Source organism: Impatiens glandulifera, chromosome 9 (assembly GCF_907164915.1).
Source record: "Impatiens glandulifera chromosome 9, dImpGla2.1, whole genome shotgun sequence".
Taxonomy (NCBI): domain Eukaryota; kingdom Viridiplantae; phylum Streptophyta; class Magnoliopsida; order Ericales; family Balsaminaceae; genus Impatiens; species Impatiens glandulifera.
In genome coordinates, this window is record NC_061870.1 from 14,281,145 (window position 1) to 14,300,063 (window position 18,919).

Consider the following 18,919-nt stretch of genomic DNA (forward strand, 5'->3'; position numbering starts at 1 on the left):
AAGCAGTTTCATCCACGGGCAAACAGAAGGTGGTGTTTGTCTGGAGATGGGGAATTGGGAAGTTTGTGTTGTCTGGTATTTTTGCATATATTGATGGACGATTATGTCGATCTATCCCAAACCCTTTAGCTCTCAATATCAATAGTCAAGTATATTTTCATCGTATATACTTTGATAGATAATATTATTTTTATTATTTCATTTTATTTAAGGCAATCACTTCATCTCCTATATAAAGAGGTAGCTCAAGTTTAAACTTATACTAACATACACATACAGCTTGAGGAAGTCCTTTAAGTTTAAAGGCTATAATGTCGCATAAAAAGCTTACATTGTCTTGTGAACAAAAAATATATATATTTAAAAATACTCATTATTTACAGTAAAGGTGTAACCAAAATATCAATTTTATTCGGTTTTAGAAAAAATATTTTTAAATAGTACAATTATATTTAAAATTTACTTTGAAAAACAAAGATAAATATTTTTAAGTATAAAATATAAGTTAACTAAATTATCTATAGTTATTAATTTTAACTTGAATACGATCACAAAAGAAAACTTGCACCCAAAACTCTATAGAGCTCAAAAGGGAAAGGAAGTTGCTGAATTCCAAAAACCAATTTGTGATTTGTCGATTCCCAGTTGTGTGATCGATTTGAGTGTCACTACTTACCGATTTCAGTGAAAACGATTGACTGGTTTTTCTTAACCTGACAGTTATAAATATCTTAAGTATAAAATATAAGTTATAACCAAATTATGTATATTTATTCATTTTAACTTGAACACATTTCAACAACTCTATGGAAATCAAACTTCCCTGTGATATGTGGATTCCCAATTGTGATCAATTTGACGATTTTAGTATTAGATTGATTTTTCTTAACCCTGACAGTTATTCTATCACAAAAAATTTGAGCAAACACCTAAATAAACATGCCTTGTTTTTCATAAATATATACCTATATTAAAAAAAACAGATTAACTTTGTTTCACAAAACGACTTCCATAAAACGACTTCCTACCACACAGAGTTTACTTAAGTGTTTCTGGTAACATAAGCCACATGTTTTCCCAAAATAAAACATAAGCCACGTGTTTTCCCAAAATAAAACATAAGCCACGTGTTTTCCCAAAATAAAACATAAGCCACGTGTTTTCCCAAAATAAAACATAAGCCACGTGTTGTCATGTTTCTCCATTTATCCTTCAAATCAACCTAAAACAATAAAGAAAACTTGTTTATCTAACTTGCAACATAAGATATTAAAATTAAAGTTTTTCGACCAAAACGGCATAACAACAATCTCACCTCAATTCTCTCAACCAAAATATCTCCATACACATTCAAGATGAACTTCCAATTACCTTTACCGTACCTTAAAACAAGAAGAAGAATCAAATTCATATAAAACATCAATGATACATATTCCTACTAAGATATGTGCTCTAATATGCATATACAAAAATAGTGTCACATCCCAAAAGTTCCATCATATTATGGCAACATTTGGAAACACTTTTATTTTACAAATTTCTCCATCCAGGTAGACTTTGAAAACTAGACAGGCAACTTATCACTTAATCTAAATAATTTAGTGCTTATTTGAATTAAAGTTCATTTGATAAATAATATGCAACTCATGCTAAAATAATTAAGCAAAAAAACTATGGTTTAATTTAGTAAAACTAACTCAGTAATATTAGTAAGAACGTCCAAAATACAATTTTAACCATAAAATTCAATCAAATTAAGTCATTATAAGGCTAAAATAGCTTTTATAAATAATTCTCCCACACTAAATCCACATTTTATCAAATCAACTTACATATTCATACAAGGGAAAAGATTTTAGGGTTAATGTCCTAAATGAAAGTGAACGGTTATGATAAGTGGCGGGTATAAAGAGGTGGTTATTAATAAAATACTATAAACAAGAGTATTCAACTAATTCATTTCATTACTACACTTGACAACTAACATTATATTTATCCTACTCTATTAATAACCGCCTCTTTATTCCCGCCACTTATCCTAACCGTTCACTTCCACCACAAGAAGTTAACCCTAAACCCTTTCCCCTTGTATCATTTACCAAATATTTTTATTTTGGTACTTTCATATGGTTTCTTCCACATTTATTAACACATTTGACACTTAAAATTCAGTATTCTTAACTTTTAAGTTTTGTTAAACTACACACTTAGTCAGAACATATTTAGAATTTTATGTTTCTATATCCTTTGGGAAACAAATTTAAAAAGTAGTCCATGGTGAAAATAAAACAAACTAGGTGTTCTAATGCTGTAAATATATATGTATAATGCTAAAAGATTTGATAAGTGATAAGAATGAATAAGAATGCAAACCAATTAAACAGGAATAAACTTTGTAAGGAACACTTGAAGCATCTAATACCAGTTCAAGGAAAATGGCATTTCTCCATCAAACCATGAAAATTTCCAAGAGAATCATTTCAATTCAAGATTAAAACAAATGATAAGAGAATTGTTTTACCTGCACTACTACTTTGAACTTCAACAGAATTAAGATCTTGATCGAATTTCAACACTTGATTAATTTGCTCATTCTGCACCACATGTTCAAGAAATGAAGGTCCCATAGCCGCCCACGCTTCTTCAACATAAACTCTAACAGATTTCAGAGTTTCACAGCCTCTCCACCTCTTCAACAGATCTTCATCGACACTAGTATTCCATAGAGAAGCCTCAATATCATCTCTCCAACTTAGTAGCTCGTCAGAAACCAGCCCGACATTACCAGCCATTTCCATCTTCAGAACCCTTCCCCTCCAGATTCTCTCCACCGTATTGTAGTATTTCGCTTCCCTGACCTGACTCTCCTCGAGCAGCCTAACTGTGCAATCCACCGCCACATCACAATACGCCGCCTTCATGACTTCAGAAGCTGTAACACCCGCCTGGTAATCCAACTCCTCAATGTGTTCCATAAGAAGAAGCATTTCCTCTGAAGCCATACCTTTGGATATCTCGGAGACGATTTTTCGAACAAGCATCGCCTTCTTTAAGCTCAAATCGTGAATAGAGAGAGGGAGAACGCTTAAAAGCTTGTCGATAACCCAATCGTGGAGCGGTTGTCGAAGAAGAAAGTCGATGATCCATAGAGAAACGTGTTCATCCATTGAGAATAGCTGTAGAACTTGAAACCCTAAAGTCGAACTCTCTTGATGGAGGCGGATTCAAAATTAGATGAAAAACTGTCTTTTAATTTATTTCAAGTATTTCATCAAATCTTTAGCATCAATTTTTTTTTATTTTTTTAAAGGAGATAAATTATTTTGTTAATTATATTTTATTTTATGTTGGGCAAAAAAATAAATTAAAATCTGGTCAAAATTCAATTCAACATAATTATTTTAAATTATATTAAATATAAAAGAAAAAAAATCATAAACAAGAGATAAAAATGAGAAATACAAACAAAATAACAAACAAATATTTTAAGGTTTATATAAATAAAGATGACAATTTGAAACTGTTCTGCGGTGACCGAACTGAATTGTCTTGTTTATGGCGGGTTTTTTCGGTTTAATCGGGATGGTATTTGTGTTTTTTGCCCTGATCTCACCCTGCCATAAACAATATAAACATAATTAAATATATAAAATTATCAATATGTTTATTTATTATATTTTATATGAGTTTTAAGTTTATTCATTTATAATAATATAATTTTTAATATATTATATAATATATATTATATTAAAAAATATGTTTATATAATTTCTATTTTTATTTAGAGAATATAGTATAAACTACCTTAAATAAAACAGGGCGAAAATGATAATAAAAAAAATCTTCGAAATAAAACGAGACGGGAATGATAAATTAATAATAACCTTGTTGACATCCCTATATGCATATTATAATATCCTTTGTTATTGTGGCATTAAACTATTATAAATTATTTAATTTGATTGCACTCACTCTCAATTAAAGAAGTTGTAGAAGTTGTCATGTTCATCCATTGAAAATAGCTGTTGAAGTTGAAACCCTAAAGTCGAACTCTCTTGATGGAGGCGGATTCAAAATTAGATGAAAAACTGTCTTTAAATTTATTTCAAGTATTTCATCAAATCCTCAGCATCGATTTTTTTTTACTTTTAAGGAGATAAATTATTTTGTTAATTATATTTTATTTGATGTTGGGCAAAAAAATAAATTAAAATCATGTCAAAATTCAATTCAACACAATTATTTTAAATTATATTAAATAAAAAAAATTCATAAACAAGAGATAAAAATGAGAAACACAAACAAATATTTTAAACTTTATTATATAAATAAATATGACAATTTGAAACTGTCCCGCGGTGATCGAACTGAATTGTCTTGTTTACAGCGGGTTTTCTCGGTTTGATCGGAATTTGTGTTTTTTTGCTCCGATCTCACCCCGATTCTGCCATAAACACTATAAACACAATTAAATATATAAAATTATCAATATATTTATTTATTATATTTTATATGAGTTTTAAGTTTATTTATTTATAATAATATAATTTTTTAATATGTTATATAATATATATTATATTAAAAAATATGTTTATATAATTTCTATTTTTATTTAAAGTATAGTATAAAGAACCATAAATAGAACTGGGCGGAGATGATAATAAAAGAAAATCTCCTACATCCCTAGATGCATATTGTAATATGCTTTGTTAGTGTGGCATTAAACCATTATAAATTATTTAATTTGATTGCACTCACTCTCAATTAAAGAGTTAATCTAACATAAATTTATAATATTAACTCAAATTTATAAAATATTTTGAAAGAAGTCTCAAATTATTCAGAAAAAAATATAAACTATTGAAACATTTGAATAATAACAAAACAAAAGCTATGAATGTTTCAAAAATAAATAAAGGTACTTGTATAAAATTGAGTTATTTGTGTTTTCAATCAAAAAATTGAGTTACTTTATAAATTTGAGTTAATATTATAAATTTATGTTAGATTAATTCTTTAATTGATAGGACTAATTGAGTTATTTGTGTTTTCATTTTCTTTAAAGGTGTATTGAAGAAAATAAAAGTATATTTTAATTAGTCCTATCATTATTTGGTAAGGGCTAGCTATATGAAAAATTAATATAATTTATATAAAATCATTTCGAAATATAAAGGTATACAACTACTATTATTTTATATTCTTCCTGCCAATACCTTTCTCAATAAATTACAAATCTAGAATTGTTAAATAATTGATTTTGTATATAATTTAAATTTTAACTCGTTATTAACATTTTATTTAATGACGTGAACATCAATCATTAGCTTACTGGTCTTCTTAAAAAATCATTTAGCTAACAATGTGTAATCTAAACAAACTTATAGTATAATCCTAATTTTTTATAATTCTGTACACATTTTGCATTGAAAAAGTTTAATAATTTTTTTTTACCAAGTTAAAATAAAAAATATAATACAAACTATATCTGTAGGTGTTGTACACTATTTTATTAATGTGACTATTGGTAAGTCCAAAACAATTTGAATTATCAATATTATTATTAGCTAAGTGTAACTATTGAGTTTTTATTGATTTAGCTTAAAAAAATATTTTAGATTTTCATTTTAACTATTTGAAAAGATGATTGTGATAGTAAATACAACAAAATAATATTAGTAAATTTATTCAATATAATCCCATAATTTATTAAAAAAAATACGATAAGAGTTACTAGGTTATTTTAAACCGGTTCATACAATTCTGGATAGGCCAATACATAAGTCTCACGTAGCGCACATATCGCACATATCGCACATGTCGCATAGAGCACAGATATCGCACGGAGCGCACAGATCGCATGGAGCGCACAGAATTTGCGACCCTTTTTCCGACCTTGTTCAAACTATAGCCGATGTTTCTTGATTTCACAGCTTATAACCCTAGACGATTTTCCCGTTGTGCTCGCACAACGATTTTACCGCAATAACCTATGAAAAGTGGACGACGATCCACACAACAGTATGACGAATACGCAGCACGACGAACACACATAAGCACGACAAACATACAGATCACACAGTTTGCACAAATCCGTTGTTTAACAACTTAGTCAATATATTAACAAGTTATTTAGCTTAATTTGATGCTACGACTAAAGTGGTTATGTATCTCTTCCGTAAGTGTTTTCTATGCATTTAACAATGATCTGGTTGTTACATCTTTTTCAGATAGTGATTGAGCATCACATCATGTAAATCACTTATAAGATATTCTATATATATGTTTGAAATGTTTTAATTGTATGAAAAACCAAGACACAAAACACAACAAACTATTTCTATATTTTCAGCTGAAATTGAATATAAAAGTAGGCTATTACAGTTTATGAACTATAGTGGTTAAATTAACTACTTGATTATTTTAAAGTTAATGTTCTATTGTTATTTATTGTGACTTATTGTGACGATAAGGCAGCTATGCATATTACACAAAATTCGATATTTTCAGAGAGAACGAAACACATTGTCATTGATTGTCACTTGGTAAAGAATAAATACAAATATGGTTTTACTTACTTAACATATATTGAATCTAGTTTACAAAATGCAGATATCTTTACAAAAGTTTTAGAGTTAAAGTAGTTTCAAGATTTAAGAATCAAACTATTGTTTCAAGACTTCAATTTTTGAATGGGGAGTGAAGAAATAAAATAAACTGTTGTTGGAGTTGTTAGAGATTAAAAGAAGTTAATTAACTATCTAATTTTATAATAGGCAGATAATTAACTATTAGGGTGTGTTTGATAATCTTGGAATTGACATTGGAATTGGAATTGGAATTGGAATTGGAGGGTCCAATTCCAATTCTTATGTTTGTTATACTTTAATATTAAGAATTGGAATTAGAATTCCAATGGAATTCAATATAGTGTAATTTGATAGTTCTCAATTCCTATCTTTTTAGGTCGGAATTGTAATTCCAAATTAACACGTTTTTCATGTTTTTGACATGTTTAACACGTTTTTCACACATTAAACACGTTTTACACGTTTTGACACGTTTTTTACACGTTTAACATATTTTCATATTTTGGCACGTTTAACACGTTTTGGCACGTTTAACACGTTTTTAGCACGTTTAACACGTTTTTGACACATTAACACGTTTTTCACGTCCTTGACACGTCTAACACGTTTTTGACACGTTTAACATTATTTCACGTTTTTAACACGTTTAACACGTTTTGACATGTTTAACACGTTTTTGTCACGTTTAACACGTTTTTGACACGTTTAACACGTTTTGACACATTTAACACGTTTTTCACGTCCTTGGCATGTTTAACACGTTTTTGACACATTTAACACGTTTTTCACGTCTTTGACACGTTTAACATGATTTTTACGTTTTTAACACGTTTAACACGTTTTTGACACATTTAACACGTTTTTTATATTTTGGCACATTTTGCATGTTTTGGCACGTTTAACAAGTTTTTCACATATCTAACACGTTTTTGACACATTTAACACATTTTTGACACGTTTACCACATTTTTGACACGTTTTTCACGTTTTGGCACGTTTAACAAGTTTTTCACATATTTAACACGTTTTTGACACGTTTAACACATTTTCACGTTTTTGACACATTTAACACATTTTTTTTACGTTTTTGACACGTTTACCACATTTTTGACACGTTTAACACGTTTTAGCACGTTTAACAAGTTTTTCACATTTTTAATACGTTTTTGACACGTTTAACACGTTTTCACGTTTTTGACACATTTTACGCATTTTTTTACGTTTTTGACATGTTTAACATGTTTACACGTTTTTAACACATTTAACACTTTTTTTTACGTTTTTGACACGTTTACCACATTTTTGACACGTTTAACACGTTTTTCACATTTTGACATGTTTAACAAGTTTTTCACATGTTTGGAATGTTTAACACGTTTTTGACACGTTTTCATGTTTTTAACACGTTTAAAACGTTTTTAACACGTTTAACATGTTGTTGACCCGTTTCACATGTTTTTTACGTTTTTGACACATTTGACACATTTTTAACACATTTAACATGTTTTTCACGTTTTTCCACGTTGAACAAGTTTTTCACTTATTTGACACATTTAACACATTTTTGATACTAATACACATTTTTACATTTTTGATAGGTTTAACACGTTTTAAACCTATCAAAACGTGTGAAAAATATGTTAAACATATTAAAAATGTCAAAAACATGTTAAATGTGCCAAAAATGTGAAAAACGTGTGAAAAAACGTGAAAACGTGTGAAAATGTGAAAAACGTGTTAAAACGTGTAAAAAACGTGTTAAAACGTGTGAAAAACGTGAAAAATGTGTTAAAACGTGTGACAAATGTGTAAAAAGACATGAAAGATGTGTGAAAAACGTGAAAAACTTGTTAAAACGTGTGAAAAACGTGAAAACGTGTTAAAACGTGAAAATGTGTTAAAATGTGTGAAAAACGTGTATAATTTGAAAAATGTGTTAAAACATGTTAAAATGTGTGAAAACGTGTTAAAATGTGTAAAAAACGTGAAAACGTGTGAAAACGTGTAAAAAACGTGTGAAAAACGTGAAAACGTGAAAAACGTGTGAAAACGTGAAAAACATGTGAAAAACGTGAAAAACGTTTGAAAAACGTGAAAAACGTGTTAAAACGTGTGAAAAACATGAAAACGTGTGAAAATGTAAAAAACGTGAAAAACGTGTAAAAAATGTCATAAAATGTCAAAAACGTATTAAACGTGCCAAAACGTGAAAACATATTTTAAAAGTTAACATTTTCAACCGATATTTTATTTTACAAACATTGGAATTAGAATTGAATTATATTTCTATCATTTTCCCAAACATAGGAATTGGAATTGGAATTGAATTACAATTCTATCATTTTCCCAAACATAGGAATTGGAATTGGAATTGAATTACAATTCTATCATTTTTCCAAACATAGGAATTGAATTGTAATTCAATGTCAATTCTCATGGAATCGGAATTAGAATCCAATGCCAATTCCAATTCCAATTTCCCCTCATCAAACACACCCTTAAGTTTGTTTTAGAAATTTTATCTTTAATTTATGTTAATTTAGTGTTGTATGATAAATTTAACTCAATTATGACATAAAAGGCTTATTAGACTACTAGTAAAGACCTCATTTGGGTTCTTCTCTATTTGATCATTTACTTCTACCACTCTCTAAACTGTTTCTTAATATTTTCCGTTCATCTACAATAAAGTTAGAATTCTCGATTACAGGGAATAAAAATAAAAATATTAATTTTGGAAAATATTTTTGTCAATTAATTTCAAGATTAGTTAAATACCGAATTTGGATCTCGTGTATAAGTTAAACAAAAGAAGATAATAATAAAAATAATTCCCAAATCAGACATTTCAAACTCATTCATCATTGACTGTTTGAATTCCTTAAACATCACTTCACAACTTCCAATGAATATCAAGTCATCAAGTAAATAATAATGATAATTTTATATTTCTGTCATGTTTTAAGAAACATAGTGTGTTCATAAGGGCACTTTACATAACATGTCATAGTAATGTATACTTCAATCTTGATGTACCATGCTTGAGGGACTTGTTTTATGCCATATAGTGTTTGCTTCATCTTGTACACTTTTTTTTTCATGTCAAAGTTTTCAAGTATCCATGTGGATGCTCATGAACACAAGCTCATTTAAGTAGTCATAAAGAAAGGCTGACATGACATCTAGTTGATATATTGACCAGAACATTGAGGAGATAATGTTAACACTAATTTGATTACTAATTTGATTGTGTCAGGTATTTCTATATCAATATCACATTGTTTGTTATAGCCTTTAGCAACCAATCTCGCTTTAAATTTGTCTCATTAACTAATTTTCTTTAACTTGGTCATGAACACCCATTTTACTCCCATGGCCTTTTGGTGAGCAGGAAGATTACACAACTCCCATGTATGATTTCTTTGTATTGCATTAATCTTTTCATCCATAGTTTTCTATCACTTTGTCTCTTTGATAGAGTTTCAAATATTGTAGAATCACAATATGAAAATAGGACAAAAGGACTAACACTATTTTTAATATATGTTACCTCATAATCATCCATACAAGATGGTCTCCTTCTAATTTTGATGAGAGTCACTCCTTCTATTAATTGTTTTGAAACAGTTGCAGATCTCCTAGTCCTTCTTGGAGTTGGTTCTTCAATAAAGGAATCCAATAGTTTTAGACTCTTCTGATAATTGTTCAACTATAGTATGCTCAACTACAGTTTGTTATGGAGTTTATTCATCTTCATCACAAAAAGTAGTATCATGTTGAGATTTGTGTATTTTATCCCATTCCCGAAATTTGAACACCACATGTTTATTAATAAAAATATTTTTAATGGATTATATATAACTTGAAAGCTTTAGAAGTTTTTACTAACCCCATGAAAACACATTTTTCAACTTTATCATCCAAAATTTTCTTTCTTTGATCAGGTATGTGAGCATATTCTATGCACCCAAATATTTTAAAGTGATCCACATATGACTTTCTCATACTCCAAGCTTCTTGAAGAGTTTTGATCTTGACTGTAAATGTGAGACTTCTACTAAATGTTGAGTTATGGAGTAGAGTTTTGGTCTTGACTGTAAATGTGAGACTTCTACTAAATGTTGAGTTATGGAGTCTACACTTATAATAAATTATACAATAGTTAATTAGAGTTGGTTAGATTTGTATTTGGGTTTGGGCTTGGGCCTGACCAAAATTATTTAGGTTTTATTACCTAAATGTTTACCATATAAATATGTTATTATTAATGATTTTCATTGATAAGACGGAATTCTAGAGAGATAAAGTGTGAGGTAAAAACTCTATATTCCTTATTTTTCTTCATTGTGAAATCTTGTGGCGGCTGAAGTGGACGTAACTAATTTGTGTGAACCATTACAAATATGTGTCTTCTTGTGTTCTTCTTTCTTGCAATTTTACAGATTGTTTCAAGCATGTAAGATTTGGGAGATCGAAATCATAACAACTAGTATCAGAGCTGCTAGGTTAGATCAGAGCATTGGAAATGGTGGCAAGCGAGAATAGTATATGACACGGGATTGGAAGATTTGATTGAACATATTATGCATTCTAGAGGATGTAGATTGATGATTATCTCTATAGAAAGAAGTTTCATGTTCTTTTGAGTGAGAAACTAGAGAAGATGGATGAAGTTGAATGGAAACTTCTTGATAGACAGGTTTTGGGAGTTGTTCGATTGATGCTAGCCAAAATTGTTGCTCACAACGTAGCAAAGGAGAAGACTACCATGAGTCTGATGAAAGATCTATCTGATATGTATGAGAAACCATCTGCTAACAACAATGTACATTTAATAAAAACACTCTTCAATTTAAGAATGGTTGATGGTACTTCTATTACTACTCATTTGAACGAGTTTAATACAATAGTGAATTAACTATTATCTGTTGAGATTGATTTTGGGGATGAAGTTAGTGCCCTGATTTTGTTAGCATATTTACCAAATAGTTGGGAACCTATGAGGGAAACGATTAGAAAACTCTATTAGAAATTCTAAATTGAAATTTATTGAAGTTAGAGATCGTATTTTTGCTAAAGAGGTTCGTAAAATTGAAAATGTTCAAAGATTGTACTCTAAATATTGAAAACAGGGGTAGAGGTAATGATAGAAATTTAAACTAAGATAAAAACATATCTATGTCGAGGAGTAGGAGGAGTCAGTCAAAGTCTGAGAGAACATTTAACTGTTGAAATTCTAGTGAGTAGGGTCACTTAAAGAGAAACTGCAAAACACTGAAGAAAAACGTTGATGATAAAAATGATGCAGCCAACACAGTTATAGAAACTATTGCTGATGTGTTATTTCTTTCTATTAATAGCTCAATAGATTCATAGGTTTTGGACTCGGGAGAATCTTTCTACACCAATGCCCACAAAGAATTAATGGAAAATTATGTGGCTAGAAACTGTGGGAAAGTTTATCTCGTAGATGGTGAGCACTGAATATTGTTGGCATGTGGGACATCAAATTGAAGATGGCAAACGGTTATGTTTGTAAGATTAATAATGTGAGACACATTCCAGATTTAATGCGCAATATGATTTATATTACACAATTTAATGAAGAAGGTCACAATTTTAGTTGTAGAAACGGTGCGTGAAAGGTGACTAAAGGAGCAATAGTTTTTGCTCGAGGTCAAAAAACTAGAACTTTATGCATGACATCAACATTTAGAGACACAATTTCTGCTGTTGTTGATGACTCAAAGAAAAGTGAACTATGGCATTGTAGGTTAAGACATATGAGCAATAAATGAATAATTTTTTTTACAGAATGGTCATATTCCAGAACTGAAGTATGTTGAGAAATAATTATGTGAAAACTACTTTCTTGGAAAATAGAAACATGTGAATTTCTTAAAGATTGGGAAAGAGCTAAAAAAAGGCTAGAGTTGATACACACTATTGTGTGGGGACCTGCATATGTTTCTTCTATTGGAGGATCATACTACTATATGACGTTTATAGATGTTTTGACAAGAAAAGTATGAGTTTACTTTATGAAGCACAAGTTTGAAGTATTTGTTATTTTCAAGAAGTGGAAGGCTATAATTGAAAATGAAACAAATTAGAAAGTTAAGTGCTTAAGATCTGACAACGAAGGTGAATACATCAATTCATATTTCAAAGAGTATCGTGATTTGAATGGGATCAGTATGGTGAAGATAATTCCCCGAACACCTCAAGAGAATGGAGTAGTTGAACAAATGAATCGAACATTGAATGAGCGTACTAGAAGCATGAGATTGCATGTTGGGCTGTCTAAAACCTTTTGTGTGGAAGCTATCAACACTAATACTTACTAGATAAACATAGGACCCTCTGTTCCTTTTGAATTCAAAATTCTAAAATAAGTTTGGAGCAATAAAAAGGCAAACCTTTATTATTTGAAAGTGTTTGGTTGTTTATCATATGTGCATATTAATTAATGTGATAGGAGAAAGATTGATCTAAAGTCTAATAAATATTTTTTTTATTGGTTATGGTGATATCGAATTTGGTTATCATTTCTGAGATAATCAAAATCGGAAGATCATTCGTAGCATAAACGTTATATTCAATGAATAAGTTCTCTAAAAAGATTGTGTTGGGAAAATATTAGATGGTGATTCAAAATTAGAAGAGACTTGTAATGTAGATTTGAGAGATTTTTCAGCTGAATATATACCGACTGTCGAAGAAGACCAATGTGTTGTTAAGATGAAATCGCTGAGAATGTAGCCCCAAAGGCAAATTAGCAAACACCGATTATATAGTTGAGAAGATCGTCAATAAATCGAAAACCAGTTGAGAGGTGGTCCACATCTCTAAACTATATCTTGTTGTTAGATAGAGGCAAACCTGAATTCTATAAGGAAACAATAAAATGTGATGAATAAGTTAATTGGGAGTCTGCAATTAAAGATGAGATGGACTCTTTGACGTCGAATCGAACTTGGGAGCTCATTGAGCTACCAAAGGGAAAGAAAGCACTTCATAACAAATAAATCTTCAGGATTAAAGAAGAACATGATAAAATAATGAGTTACAAGAAAATGTTGGTTGTGAAAGGATTTCAACAGAAAAAATGTATTGACTACATTGAGATTTTCTCTCTAGTGGTCAAATTGATGACAATCATAACTATTTTGAATTTGGTTGTGAAAGAAGACATTAATATTCAACAAATGGATGTCAAAACTTTTTTTCTTCATGGTGATTTGGATGAAGAAATTTATATGCGACAACCACAAGACTTTGAAATCAAAGGAAAAGATGAGCTTCTGTGTAAGCTTCATATGAGTCTATATGGTTGGAAACAGACTCCAATGCAATGATATAAGAACTTAGATAGATTCATAAAAAGTAATTTTTTTTTGAGGTATGAGGCTGATCATTGTATCTATATCAAGAGATTGAATCAATCATACATTATTCTGCTCCTCTGCGTTGATGATATGTTGATTGCTGGAGTAAGATTGAATGAGATTAACAAGCTAAAGAAAGAGTTGTCTAAAAAGATTGTAATGAAGGATTTGGGTGCTGCGAAACAAATCCTTGGGATAAGAGTTTCCAGGGATAAAAAAGTTCTCAAACTTTCACAAGAAGAATATGTGAAGAAAGTTCTTAGCAGATTCAACTTGTACGATGCAAAACCAGTTACCACCCCCTTAGCTAGTCACTTTTAATTATTGAAAGATCAATCGCCTTCAATAGAGGATGAGAAAAATTACATGGACTTGTATTATGTTGGGAAAAATTAAAACAAATTAAAGAAAAGAGTTAATTAAGTGAGAAATAATTAACTTGAAATAAAAATAAACAAAAGCTATGATCTGAACATTATCTTAACAATGTAATTTTGATGATGTTTAAATAGAATAAAGCTAAGTTGTCTATTTCTTTTGTGCAGGTGCATATATAAGACTATGCTATTTTAGACGTGGTCTAAAGTAGGCTATCTTAGACATCATACGTAGTTAGACGTGGAAGTCTAACTCCTTTAGACGCAGTCTAAAGGGAAGCGTAATTAGACGAGTATGTCTAACTCCTTTAGACGCGATCTAAAGAGAAACGTAGTTAGACGGGTACGTCTAATTCCTTTAGACGCGGTCTAAAGGGAAACGTAGTTAGACAGGTACGTCTAACTCCTTTAGACGCGGTCTAAAGGGATGCGTAGTTAGACGAGGATGTCTAACTCCCCTTTAGACGTGGTTTAAAGGAGAACGTCTATTGCCTTGTTTTAACAGTCCTCTGAAGAAATCATATGTCTAACCACGATCAACTAGCTATCTGCTATTCCTACTCCACTCACTTCTGTATAGTCTGAAATGCCAGGTTATTATATAAAATGAATGAACACCATGTACGAGAATATCCTTCCAACTGTATGTCCAGTACAAGACAATATCAGAGGATATTCGACACACTACTCGTTCGGTACAGCCACGATCCAATTGCTTAGAGTCTGTTGTACTCTAGTACTATAGGCGGTCATCCAACGGACACATGACACGTGTCCACAAAGAAGATTCGACCATTGATGTCCTTCTACTACAAATAAATGCTCAAGGATAAGATACGACTTACTTGTTCACTCACGAATTACCTAACTTACCACCTTACTTACAATCTTGCTCTTTCTCTTACTGACTTCTTACGTCCTTCAAGTTCTAGAGAGAAATTCAATTACTGTCTAGTTGTGAGAACATTGTGAGTTGAGCATAGGTTGTTTTGTTCAACAGAGAGTTAGCTAGCTCAGTGAGTTGTATTCGATTCAAAGTATTTAGTGGATATCTTTCTAGTTGTGGAAGAAGGGGTGACGTAGGATTTTTATCTCCGAACATCCATAAAACTCCATGTATTCTTTATTTTCTTCCTTTTATATTTGGTTGTTCAAAGCTTCAAATCCGACGAACACTTCCGCACTTGAATCCGTTTCAAGAGTTTGGAGGATTTGTGAAGAATAGAAATAGATACTAATACCTCATAGGATTAATGTTACGGGCTGCTCATCAAAAACCTCGGTCCTAAAATATTTTATGCATCCATCTCTCGGCCCAAGTGTGCATATGGGCCTGTTTATGTTTTTTATGGAATAATTCTGTTTTGTTTACTTTCTCTCTTATTTCTTTTGAAACTGAATTCTGTTATGTTGGAAGTTTGTTGTAACCGAATACTCTTGGGTAAATCAGCCTCTTTAAATGGTGATGCCCACCCCACTTTTTGGGGCTATGAATTGAATATTTTGGAACTTGGTGTTTAAGTTATCTCTCGGCCCTCCTCCCCCTTCTTGGACCGCTAGGTGTGATCTAGTGGTATTTCTCTCCTCCCCCTCGGCTCTTCTCTCCCTAACCTCGAATTCTCCTCTAATTCTATATCCGCTGCGCTAGAGTGTTGAATTCCATCATCAAGAACTTGTTTCTTGAATTAAAGAACTTGAAAGGCTCGGCCATAATTAAAAATCCTAACATCTTGGTATCAGAGCTGGCCGATTCTCAACATGGTAGAAACTCGCCAGCAATCGGAAATGGATGCGCTCAAGACCCTGATTGAAAACTTGTCCCAGCAAACAGCAGCAATGCAAGCTGCCATAGACCGTAGATTTGATGTGGCCGAAGAAAGAATGGCGGCCCTTGAGAGCGGGGCATCTGGAAACGTGCAAGAACCCCGCCACAGACCCTATGAAGATAATTCTTGCCACGGTCCTTCATCATTTAGGCCCCCGCACCCTGGCCAGAACCGCGATCAACACTATGCTCCTCCTACTCGGCTAACCAAGGTCGATTTTCCTCGGTTTGATGGGTCGGATGTCGAGGGCTGGCTAATTTCTGCCGAGCAATTTTTCAGAGTGGACAAAACTAAGGATGCCACGAAATTAGAAATCGCCCCCATTCATTTTTCTGGAGAAGCAAGAATGTGGTACGGGTCATATCTTCAAAACCGAAATCATATGGAGGCCCTATCTTGGGCCGTGTTCAAGAGAGACCTTATGACTCAATTCGGGCCATCTATACATGATACACCAATGAGACAGCTAATGAATTTAAAACAGGTTGGATCGGTTCAAGAATATAATCTCCGGTACATGTCGATCTCTCAAAAGTTATTACATATGCCAAGGGACTACGTCATTGATTGTTATTTGTCCGGTCTAAGGGAAGAAATTGCAAACTGCATTAGGCTGCGATTTCCAGATTCTTTAAACGAAGCAATGGCCATGGCTAAAGTCCAAGAAGCAACATATCGGTCCTTAATGAGCAGTGGTAACTTGTACAGCGCTGAAGCATCATTGCTGCCCACGCCATCCAATACCAACACAGTCGGGCCGAGCACCAATACTGACTTCAAGAATTCATCGTATGGGTCCTCTTCCAATGCAAACCAGGGCCATGTTAAGCAATTAGACTCAGCCTCAATGGATGAAAAGCGAAAGAAGGGTCTATGCTATTCTTGCAATGAAAAATGGCAACCAAACCATAGGTGTAAATCCAAGTTATTCATGGTTTCGGCCAATCAAGAAGATCAAGAACCTGACCAAGAACCTGTTTTGGATGATTTTCCTTCATTGCTCGGCTCAAGGGATGAACCAGCCATATCCTTACATGCACTGACCGGGTCTAAAGCCTTCCAAACGCTCCAGATTCTTGGCAAAATTGGGAACCTGCCGGTGGTGATCTTGATCGACACAGGCAGCACCCATAATTTTATCAATAGCAGGATTTTGGAGAAAATAGACCACAAAAGCATAGCAACCCAGGTACAATCGGTTAGAGTGGTTGATGGATCTAATGTTTTATGTTCTAGTGTTTGCAAGGACTTGAAGTGGTCGATGGAAGGCAATGAATACCAAACAGAAATGAAGGTAATTTCCATGGACGGATATGATATTGTATTGGGAATTGAATGGCTGATTACTCTAGGCCCGTCTTCTTGGGACTTTGAAAAGCTGACCCTATCTTATGATAAGCAAGATAGAACCACGGTCCTTAAAGGGATTCCTCGGTCGCAGGCCAGTTTGATGCATGGAAACCAGCTGGAAAAGACCTTAGATGAATATAATGTTGCTGCCAAAATGCAAGTAAAGAGTAAGCCCGAAGGCCAAACTGTTTCACTAGCTGCAATGACTTTGGAAGATATTCCTAATGATCTAATTAGAAGCTATGGCTCATTTGATGCTGCTGTTATGCTGGTTCGGGAAAAAGACTTGGCATGGATTTTTGAGCCAAGTATGGAGTTTAATCGAAGTTGTAAGAAATTATTTTTGCACCAGGCGCTGGGGACATTGCAGCAACCAAGGCCAGCTCTAAACACTGAAAAACTCGACCTTGGGTGCACAGAAATTCTAGACAGGGGCGGAGTGGCAAGCGACCCAGCAGCGCAAAGGACCGCAAGGACCCGGCCAGTTCCACTACTGAAGCGATTCTGCCGAATGTTTTTTGTGAAAATACGGTCTTATGCTGCACCTTTTGCTGAATGTGCCGAAGCCCGACCGAAGCAATAGTTTTGAAGTTGAAGATGCATATTAGAGGCTGACCAGTCCATGTTTTTTTTTCGTCGAAGGCGACGAACTTCGAAGGGGGGGATAATGTTACGGGCTGCTCATCAAAAACCTCGGTCCTAAAATATTTTATGCATCCATCTCTCGGCCCAAGTGTGCATATGGGCCTGTTTATGTTTTTTATGGAATAATTCTGTTTTGTTTACTTTCTCTCTTATTTCTTTTGAAACTGAATTCTGTTATGTTGGAAGTTTGTTGTAACCGAATACTCTTGGGTAAATCAGCCTCTTTAAATGGTGATGCCCACCCCACTTTTTGGGGCTATGAATTGAATATTTTGGAACTTGGTGTTTAAGTTATCTCTCGGCCCTCCTCCCCCTTCTTGGACCGCTAGGTGTGATCTAGTGGTATTTCTCTCCTCCCCCTCGGCTCTTCTCTCCCTAACCTCGAATTCTCCTCTAATTCTATATCCGCTGCGCTAGAGTGTTGAATTCCATCATCAAGAACTTGTTTCTTGAATTAAAGAACTTGAAAGGCTCGGCCATAATTAAAAATCCTAACAGATTATTATCGAAGAGTTTATCGTAAGCTGTTAACAATAGTTAGACCCTAGTCTCTATTGCTAGCACTGATCTCAACAAGTGGTATCAGAGCCTCGTTTTCTATTCTCAAGAACCAAAAGAATTTGAATCATGTCGATGGCCGCTACAACCAAGGTTCCCATGTTCCAAAAGAAAACTATGTTGCATGGAAGAAGAGAGTCCATGCTCATCTATCTGCCATAGATGATGACACGTGGCTTATCATC

At 32.7% G+C, this 18,919-nt stretch overlaps 1 long non-coding RNA gene across 1 annotated transcript; it reads right to left on the minus strand.

The window, feature by feature from the left end:
• Positions 1-999: 999 nt before the first annotated feature.
• On the minus strand, positions 1,000-2,766 carry LOC124916802. Its single transcript, XR_007096913.1, has 3 exons — positions 2,522-2,766; positions 1,316-1,382; positions 1,000-1,222 (listed from the first exon to the last, which is right to left on the minus strand). It is a non-coding gene; the product is annotated as an uncharacterized LOC124916802 (long non-coding RNA).
• Between the last annotated feature and the right edge of the window lie 16,153 nt (positions 2,767-18,919).